General features: G+C 39.9%; 1 long non-coding RNA gene across 2 annotated transcripts; it reads right to left on the bottom strand.

The window, feature by feature from the left end:
• Window positions 1–1,420: 1,420 nt before the first annotated feature.
• LOC133097500 (uncharacterized) lies at window positions 1,421–10,114 on the bottom strand. Of its 2 annotated transcripts, none has more exons than XR_009702023.1 (3): window positions 10,036–10,114; window positions 2,053–2,216; window positions 1,421–1,603 (listed from the first exon to the last, which is right to left on the bottom strand). It is a non-coding gene; the product is annotated as an uncharacterized LOC133097500 (long non-coding RNA). The 2 variants fall into 2 exon arrangements; XR_009702024.1 differs by lacking the exon at window positions 10,036–10,114 and adding an exon at window positions 7,649–7,773.
• Between the last annotated feature and the right edge of the window lie 492 nt (window positions 10,115–10,606).

Genomic DNA, 10,606 nt, shown 5'->3' with positions numbered 1-10,606 from the left:
AGTAGGAACTCGGCACCGGTGACTGGGTCATGTCAACTAGGTCTCGGAGAATACACATTATTCACCAGTGGCTAGTAGTATGGAAGTGGGCAAAGAAGCAGTGAAACTCCCCTTCCCATTTCAGAATGGAAAGTAGCAACCAGGGGAACAGAGCGCAGAAACAGGCTACATACTGCATGACTCCAACAAAATGATTGAGCTTTTTAAAAATAAAATAAGATTGGAGATGTGTTCACAAAGAGGATTAAGGTTGGCAAGCCAGGCAGAATGGGTGCAGAGGGGCCTAGCCCTATCTAACAGTACCACACTGTGACCAACGGACCACACTAGGGTTCAACAAACCACAGCCTGCAGCCAAACCCAGCCCACTAACCATTTTTGTATTTTCGTTAAAAAAAAAAAAAATCAAAGAATATTTCATGACACATGAAAAAAACAAGAAACTCACATGTGAGTGTCCACAAGTACAGTTTTATTGGAACATAGCCACTCCCTTTTTGTTTACTTGTTGTCTACAGCTGCTTCTGCATTTCAGCCACATAGTTAAGTAGTTGCAACAGGACCATGTGGTCTGCAAAGCCTAAAATATTTGCTCTCTGGCCCTTTACAGAAAAGGTCTGCCACCCCAGCACCAAAGCTCTTTATGTTCAAGTCAAGACCTTTTCGTTTTGGCAACTATGGAACCTCCCAGCCTTCAGGTCTTCTTCCTGCCCAAGAGCCCCTCATCTAAGCCTGTGTGGTCTCATGTCCACAGCCTAAGGTGGGTCTCTTTCAGGGCAACACAACTGCAATGAAACAGAAACCAGACACCTGCACCCATCAGTCACCAGAGACCTTCACTCGAAATTATAATGTCAAACATCACTGCATATGAGGAAAATAAAGCATGTGGAAAAGAAAAAAAAAACATGATAAACAAATGAAAAACTGACCATGGAGGAAAGACATATGATGCAAATAACTGTATCCTTTAAACAACAAAAAAGAGCAATCAGAGAATATGAAAATGGATAGGAAAGCTTTTTAACAATTAGTACCAACCAAGTCCAAAACTAATCAAGTTATCGAGGTTGTAACACTTAAGTTTGCAAGTGGGGTGAGTAAAAGCTGCATTATCTGGGCAAAACCACCCAGAGGCTGGCATTGGCTCCAATGTGGACATCACAGAACTGGGCATGGCAGCTGTCATCCCCTTGCATAAACAGCCTCCATCAGGCACTGCAAAAATGCCCATCTCCCTAAGGCAGGACAGCAGAAAGTCAAGGGCATTTGCGATCAATCAGACTTAAGTCTGAAGTGTGACCTGGCACAGCGACTGAGCCTCCTGCAGCTCAGATTTCTCATCTGTACAATGGGGCTCCCACTCCTCACCTCACAAGTTGGCTGTGATGGTTAAAGAGAATAAAGGCAAAGGGCCTCGCTAAGACTGAGGACATAGCAGCATCTGGTCACTTCTCATCCTGGCCCCCTCCTGGGCAGCTCAACTCTTGCAGATCCCAGGCACACACGGTGCCATCTGACGACACGGTGCACACCACGGACTTCTCCCGCCCATCAAACCAGTACTCTTTGGTTGAGATGTAGGCCAGCTCATCTATCTCTCCTGAAAGAGAACACAGACTTGCCTTAAGCACACACATGGATGCCTGGGATGTGAACATTCAACTTGGTGAAGGGGAGGCAGGCAAGTCATTCCTCTTCTCTCTCAGGAGCATGACAGGTGCTGATTCTGGGGACAGTGGTGGACAGAAAGAGCTGGGACTTCAGACTTACAATTTGGGTATCATGCCCAGGACTGCCTACCACCCACCAGCCATGTTACTGTGAACAGCAGTTACAACATCCTTATCTCTTAGTTTCTGTTTCTTTCTACTCTGAAATAGATGTAATGATCTCTGTGAGGATCAAATGATAACACAGGTATAGAACATAGCAGGGTATGTCCTCATTATGTGGCATTTTCCAACTAATTGGCTGAAAAACCAAATCCCTAGAGATCTGACCAGGGAAAGAGTGGGAATGCACAGAGTTACCACCTTCCCCACCCCGTACCTTTGTGCCCAGCAATGGCTTTGCAGATAAAGTCCTTCTCTGGCCACCCAGATTCCATTCGGAACTCCAGCTCGGATCAGCAGAGATAGTACTGTTTCCATGTCTGTGTGCCCAGGGTCGTCTGGGAGGCTTTACAGGAGGACCAGCGTCTCAGACACAGCTGCCTGAAACAAAGATCCACAGTCCCAGGCAGAACAGGAGTCATTAGAAGGTGTTTTGGCATCAATAGGTCTAGCTTTGATTCCCAGCTTCACCATCTACTAGCTTGGACAACTCACTTTGCCTATGTAGGCCTCAGTTTCCTCCACCGTTAAATGGGGATAATGATATGACACTGAACGAGTGCTCACCACATGTCAGGAATAGGTGCTTTTTGTGTTTCCAGTCAATCTATATAACAACCCCATAAGGTCAGTCCTCATCTCCATTTTAGACATGAGAGAGAGGTTAAACAACTCACCCAGGGTCATGCAGCCTTGGTCATGCAACTGGAACTCAAGAGTCTGCATTTTTTTGAAGCCACCAACTATTGTTGAACTGTCTATTTCTCCCTTCAATTTTGTCAGCCCTTCATGCATTTTGTTGCTTTGTTATTAGGTCCATATACATTTATAATTTATAGATCTTCTTGATGGATTGATCTGTTTATTATTATAAAATATCCTTCTTTGTCCCTAGTAACACTTTTTGTCTTAAAGTCTGTTTTGTCTGATATTAGCATAGTCATTCTAGCTCTCTCTTGGTTGCTGTTTGCATGGTATATGTTTCCATTCGATTATTTTCAACCTGTATCTTTGAATCTAAAGTGTGTCTATTGTAGACAGCATATACTTGGATATTTTTAATCCCTTCTGCCAATCTCTGCCTTTTCATTGGAGTGTTTAATCCATATATATTTAATACAACTACTGATAAGATAGGATTTACATATGTCATTTTGCTTATTTCTATGCATTTTTCCTTCTATTCCTCTATTACTGCCTTCTTTTGTATTAAGTATTTTCTTGTGTCCTATTGCTTTGTCATTTCTTCAACTGTATATTCTTTTAGTTCTTAGTGGTTGCCTTGGGGATTACTGGATAAAAATCTTAATTTATGACAATCTAGTTTTGATTAATATCAACTTAATAGTATCAAAAAACTTAGCTCCTGTGTAGCTCCATTTTATGCCCCTCTCATTCATGCTGTTATTGTCATACAGATTACATCTTTATACATTATGTACGAAATGGAGAGTCACAATTATTGTTTTATGCAGTTGTCCTTTAAATCACACAGGAAAAAAGGAGTTACAAACAAAAGAATTCATTTATGTTGCCTTTTATATACACCCATATGGTTACTTTACTGGTGCTACTTCTTCACGTGGATTCAAGTTCCTGTCTAATGTCCTTTCATATCAATCTGAAAGACTCTCTTTAGTATTTTTTGTAGGGCAAGTCTACTAGCAACAAATTCTCAGAGCTTTTGTTAATCTGGGAATGTCTTAATTTTCTCCTTCATTTTGCTAGATATAGAATTCTTTCTTTCTTTCTTTCTTTATTTAGAATCAGTCATCAATTTTATACACATCAGTGTATACATGTCAATCCCAATCGCCCAATTCAGCACACCACCATCCCCACCCCACCGTGGTTTTCCCCCCTTGGTGTCCATACGTTTGTTCTCTACATCTGTGTCTCAACTTCTACCCTGCAAACCGGTTCATCTGTACCATTTTTCTAGGTTCCACATACATGCATTAATATACGATATTTGTTTTTCTTTTTCTGGCTTACTTCACTCTACAGGACAATCTCTAGATCCATCCACGTCTCAACAAATGACTCAATTTCGTTCCTTTTTATGGCTGACTAATATTCCATTGTATATATGTACCACATCTTCTTTATCCATTTGTCTGTTGATGGGCATTTAGGTTGGCTCCATGACCTGGCTTTTGTAAATAGTGCTGCAATGAACATTGGGGTGCATGTGTCTTTTTGAATTATGGTTTTCTCTGGGTATATGCCCAGTAGTGGGATTGCTGGATCATATGGTAATTCTATTTTTAGTTTTTTAAGGAACCTCCATATTGTTCTCCATAGTGGCTGCATCAATTTACATTCCCACCAACAGTGCAAGAGGGTTCCCTTTTCTCCACACCCTCTCCAGCATTTGTTGTTTGTAGATTTTCTGATGATGCCCATTCTAACTGGTGTGAGGTGATACCTCATTGTAGCTTTGATTTGCATTTCTCTAATAATTAGTGATGTTGAGCAGCTTTTCATGTGCTTCTTGGCCATCTGTATGTCTTCTTTGGAGAAATGTCTATTTAGGTCTTCTGCTCATTTTTCGATTGGGTTGTTTGTTTCTTTAATATTGAGCTGAATGAGCTGTTTATATATTTTGGAGATTAATCCTTTGTCCGTTGATTCGTTTGCAAATATTTTCTCCCATTCTGAGGGTTGTCTTTTCGTCTTGTTTATGGTTTCCTTTGCTGTGCAAAAAAAAAAAAAAAAAACGAAGCTGGAGGAATCAGACTCCCTGACTTCAGACTATACTACAAAGCTACAGTAATCAAGACAATATGGTACTGGCACAAAAACAGAAACATAGATCAATGGAACAAGATAGAAAGCCCAGAGATAAACCCACACACCTATGGTCAACTAATCTATGACAAAGGAGGCAAAGATATACAATGGAGAAAAGACAGTCTCTTCAATAAGTGGTGCTAGGAAAACTGGACAGCTACATGTAAAAGAAGGAAATCAGAATACTCCCTAACACCATACACAAAAATAAACTCAAAATGGATTCGAGACCTAAATGTAAGACCGGACACTATAAAACTCTTAGAGGAAAACATAGGAAGAACACTCTTTGACATAAATCACAGCAAGATCTTTTTTGATCCACCTCCTAGAGTAATGGAAATAAAAACAAAAATAAACAAATGGGACCTAATGAAACTTCAAAGCTTTTGCACAGCAAAGGATATAGAATTCTTGATGACCATCTTTTTCTTCCCACACCTTCAATATATCAGCCCACTCCTTTTTGGGCTCCATGGTTTTTTATGAGAAATCAACCATTAATCTCATTGGGGTTGTCCCATAAATGATGAGTTGCTTCTCTCTTGATGCTTTCAAGATTCTGTCTTTGGCTTTCAAGTTGGATTATAATGTGTCTTGACATGGAACTCTTTTGACTTTATCCTACTTGCAGCTCACTGAGCTTCTGGATGTGTAAATTAACATTTTTCATCAAATTTGGGAAGTTTTCAGCCATATCTTTAAATACTTTCTGCTTTCTTTCTCCTCTCATCTGGAACTCCCTATTATGTGTTGCTTGCATGCTTGATGGTGTCCCACAGGTCTCTTAGGCACTAATCATTTTTCTTCATCTTTAGCTTCATTGTGTTCCTCAGACTGGATAATCTCAACTGACCTACATTCCAGTTTACTGATTCTTTCTTCCGCCTGCTCAAATCTGCTCTTGAATTTTTAATTTGATATTGTACTTTCCTACTCCATAATTTCTGTTTAGTTATTTTTTTATAATTTCTCTTTATTAATATTCTCTATTAAATGAGACACTGTTCTCATACTTCCCTTTAGTTCTTTTCACGTGGTTTCCTCTAGTTCTTTGCACATACTAAAATAGTTGATTTAAAGTCTTTGTCTAGTAGGTCTGATGCCTGGGCTTCCTTGGGGACAGTCTTTATTGTTTGCTTTGTTTCCTGCATATTAGCGACACTTTATTTCTTTGCATGACTTATAACTTCTGTTGAAAACTGAACATTTTAAACAACATAATGTAGAACTCTCGAAATCTGATTCCACCCCACCCCCGGTTTGTTATTATTGCTGTTATTATTTTTTGTTTGTTTAGTGAAGTAACTCTGAAAAGTTTCTGAAGTAACTCTGAAAGTCTGTATTCTTCGTTATGTAGGACCACTTATGCCTCTGCTCAGTTAAATTAATGTGCAGTACTGAGAGGACAGAGATTTCCTAAATTTCTGGAACCACTAAGTTTCCTAGTCATTGCCAAAGGCTCTATGTGCAGGTTGGGGCATGTGTTCAACACTCAGCCAGGCAGTTGACTTCTCTGCCTTAGTCTTCACTTCCTGCTTCCACAGAACCTCAAGGTTAACCAGAGGTAAAAGTTTAGAGCCCTTTTATATCTTCCCTGAGTTAGCACACAGCCCTGCACAAGCACTTGGCCTTCTAGATTCCTAGGAATGTGTTGGAGCTTTCCAAAACCCCTAAGGACATCACATTCCCAGCTTTTCCTTTTAAACTCTTTGGTTAGCCTATTGTTTCCTTAACTATCATTCATCAACTCTGATTAAAGACTAATTAAAAAGTTAATCAATTCTCTTTAGTTGTTTTGACAAATGCCCCAAGGTAAAGGTTTTTCACATTGGGTGAACTCCAAGCAAGGTAAAATAAAGACAGCTTACACGTGAGCTCTTCCAGGAAACACTAGACAGGTCGAACAATGACAATTCTCTGGGAATAAGGCTTTGAAGAATCTCTCATCCCATTCTTACCCTTCCAGTGACTGCGGCTCCTGGTTTCACTGTGATTGTGAACTGTTGGTATTCAAGGCTAACACAAAGCTGGAAGGTTGTTATGGGAACAGGGCAAGTGAACACTTGCTGCTCTTACTGAGAATAAGCCATTTTTTTCTTGAATAAACATTTCCCAGACTACTGTCTCTGGTTAATTTCCAGAGTTCTGTAAAAGTTGATTTTGACAATTTATGCCAGTTTTCTAATTGCTTTTACGGAGGAGAAAATTTTCAGAAGTCATTAATCCACCATTTTCCAAGAGTCTGCATCCTTAACTTGTATGTATCAATAACTACTGTCAATTCTATGATAGCAACTCGCTTATAAGGTTGTTGAAGATAAAACATTAGCTCATCCACACTATGGAGAATACTGAATCCCCACCTAGTCTGTGGACCCCAAAGTGAGTGAGACATGGTCCTTGCCCTATGAGTACTCTCAGCTGGTGGTTAGGATAAGTAAAACTAAAATTCTGGAGAGAAATGCTAAGTTTCAGAAGGGGCAGCCTATGGTGCCATGGGAGTAAAACACAAGGAGAGTGAACATCTGGGAGAGGATTAGGGAGGCCCCATGGACAAAGGCTTTCAAAATTTACAGTCACCAGAGTTGATACAGCATCAGAGGACTCCAGTCATATCTCACAGAGCAGAAAAATGAGGCTGGGTGGGAAATAAGTAGCTCACAGCCCATGGTCCCAATAAGTACAACGCAAAGAGTTTCTCTCCATTCAAAGCCTGTACACTCACTGAGCACCTATGTGTCAGGCTCTGTACTAGGCACTAGTGACCTTCTAACACACTGTGAAGGATCCAGTGCTTATGTTGGATATGGGTTTTCCTGTACTCACTGAAACCCTGTTCCTTCTACCAGAAGTAGCATACTCACAGCCTGCAGGCAGAATGGGCATCCAGATTACCTTGTCTGGCCTGCATAGGATTGGCCTATGTGAACTAGCTGCCAATACTTAAAAATCAAGAGATTTCACATACTAATTAGGTAAAAGAAGAAGATCTAACTATACTGAAATCAAATTCTCACCTGGAAAAATTTATCTGGGGCCACACAGAACGGTACTCTTCAGACAAGAATGAGCTTTCAGGGAATTCCCTGGCGGTCCAGTGGTTAGGACTCTGCACTTTCACTGCTGAGGGCCTGGGTTCTATCCCTGGTCGGGGAGCTAGGATCCTGCAAGCCGCATGGCACAGCCAAAAAAAAAAAAGAATGAGCTTTCAGCTCCACCGTGGCCTTCACCATCCCTTTTATCTCTTGGACTAAGAGGCTGAGTATCAGCTGCCTCACATCATCATTCTTATGTTGTTGATTTTCTTTTAGTTGAAATAATCGGAAAGGGAAATTTCTTGTACCCATATCTCAACCTAAACAGTGTGAAAATAAAAGCTAGCCTAAGAAGATAATGTGGTTTAAGAAAAAGGGGGGATAACATTTCTTTGTGGAAGTGAAGTCTATTTCTACATATTTAAGGCCATTATACATCAAACCATAAGTAGGAACCATGACCAACGTTCAGAAGAAATAAAACCAAGTGATTTGACCAAAAAAAGGGCAGACTGTCAACAAGGCTAAAGTGTGCACATGAGTAAAGTATGAGATAAGCCTCTGAAATACAAGGATGTATCAAGTGAAAAAACACCATGGCACCAAAACCTTTCAGATAGCAATTAACAGCAAAACAATCTACTGTACACAAACAAAAAAAAAATTTGTACCTTAAACAAAAGCAAATATTTGCAATTTTACTTTTAACCAAAAATCTAACACATAGTGTGTTAAAGAGATGGCAGAATTTAAAAGGTCATGAAGCATTTTAAAGAAGTAACTTGCAGTGTTTTAAATTAGAATTATAGAGTACATATTAAAAACATATGACCGGTTAACCATGTTCATTTACTGTGTCCGTAAGAGTTCCTATGGGCCTGGAGAGTTTTGGGGCCTAGTACCCATGACAGGTACAACATTAGAAATGACACGTGCATGTGACGATGCTCCTGGAATGCTGTTGCAGTTGTCCCAGTTCCAGAAACATAAACCCAGTGTTTTTTATATGAACATAGGTCAAGGATACCATCCCAAAGAATGACTGTATGCTAAAAAGAGATTAGCACCAAAAACTATAAAATAGTAATGAACCGAAAACCCATTCGTGACTTGGCTTGCAGACAGCTGAAGAATCTGCTTGAGGAACCTGGAGGTACACACAATATGGTAACACATGCATACATGTGGGGGTTAGGTGATAAGCTGTCAAGAGATTTTTTGAACTGCTGAAAGAAATATATTACTTATGTTACTCAAAGGGAAATTCCTACCCCAGCTTATCAGCAAAGATGAGAACAAAGACTAGGGTTTAGGGTTGGCATCCTACCCATTTCAACTGTGAGAATTGCCCTCCAAGGGCTTCCATAAATAGTTACACCAATCTATGAGTCAACTCATTTATTTCTAGTGACACAGTGTCTTTGAGAATCACATTTGGCAAGACATTCTCTTGTCCACTTATCTACAGAGGAATCAATTTCCAGAATTGAATGTTCTATCTAGAGTACATTCCCCAAATTGTAGAGATAAAGACTGAAATCCAATAAAAGTTCCCTTACTTCAAAATTGACTAGAGATTAACATCATTTTTCTAATTAATATTATTAGCAATAAAAAAAATGAATAAAAAGCAACAGTGCTGTATGCTACTGAAAACTAAATATGGCAAGATTGGCATTCCACAATTCTCAAATATATCAATTCACAGTTATTCTAAAAATAAAAACCATCAAGCAGAGATTCCCTCCATGTTTGGAGGAAACTTCATGTGAGCAGTTGTTTTCCATTGGGAAAGACTAAAACTAAACATAGCTCCTAGTTGATAGTCAAGGCTATATAGTCTGTCCTATATTCTGCAAGAGGCAGAAGATCTGACACTTACCTCTTGGGACAAAAGAAAAGATGTCAGGTTCCAAAGGAGGTATGAACAGAAAAGAAAAATTTAATAATTTAATGATTAAAATATTTTTTATTTTCTACTTTTAATTTTTTGAATTTTATTTAAGTTCTAATATCAAACATGCTTATATAACTATGTTGTTACACCAAAGTTGAAATCAAATAAAAGTGGTTTATTTGTCTATTGATTTGTCTATCAGCCAGCTGCATTCAATTTGCTGTACATTTCTGCCCCTGAGTTTGGTAGCCCCCACCTACATCAACCTCCACTTGATTAACAAAATCGCTTACATTTCAATATACTATAAAAAAGTCTCACACCCCCAACTAGGGAGGAGTTTCCTGCTGGTAAGGGCTGTGGATTGTCCCTTCTTGTCTACTTAACAGAAACGCAGTGAGTGCTGAAAAGTACACCCCTCTCTCCTTTGAGGGATAGTCTCCTGAGCAGGCCTGGCTCTTCCTCCACTCACCTCCACAGTTCCTTGGTCCTTGAAGCCTCATTCCAGACCTAGAAGAGTATCTGGTCAGTCAACATGCAATTACTGCCTAGCCTGCCAGGCCCTGTGGAGGGGACAGAGAGCTAAATGAGACCCAGTGCTTGCACTCAAGAACACTCACCCTGGGGAGTTAGAGACAAATTCAGACAATCAAATAAAACACACCAAATAATGAATGACAAAGGAGAGAATTACCAACTCAATTGGAGCCAAGGGGTTCAGAAGTAACTACTGATCAACTCCTGAAGGATGAGTAGTTATCCTCTAAGAAAACGGCTGAAGCATTTCAGGGAGAGAAAGATCCGCTTGGGAAAAGATTCAGAAGTATGAAAAAGATGATGAGTAAGTTGCCTTAATCAGAACATAGAGAAAGGAGCTGGAGACAGGCTTAGACCAACTCTTGGAAGTCAGAAGGTCAAAAGCAGTGAGAAGTCACTTGAGAACTGTGAATGGAAGAGTGGCAAGTCAAACTGTGTTTTAGGCTGCTATGAGAAGGAAGGACTTGGAGACTTCCCTGGTGGTCCAATGGTTAAGAATCCGCCTT

This window comes from Eubalaena glacialis, chromosome 9, assembly GCF_028564815.1.
Source record: "Eubalaena glacialis isolate mEubGla1 chromosome 9, mEubGla1.1.hap2.+ XY, whole genome shotgun sequence".
In the NCBI taxonomy this organism is placed as follows: Eukaryota; Metazoa; Chordata; class Mammalia; order Artiodactyla; family Balaenidae; genus Eubalaena; species Eubalaena glacialis.
Note: the sequence above shows the minus strand (reverse complement) of the source record. Positions and strands in the feature narration are given on the sequence as shown.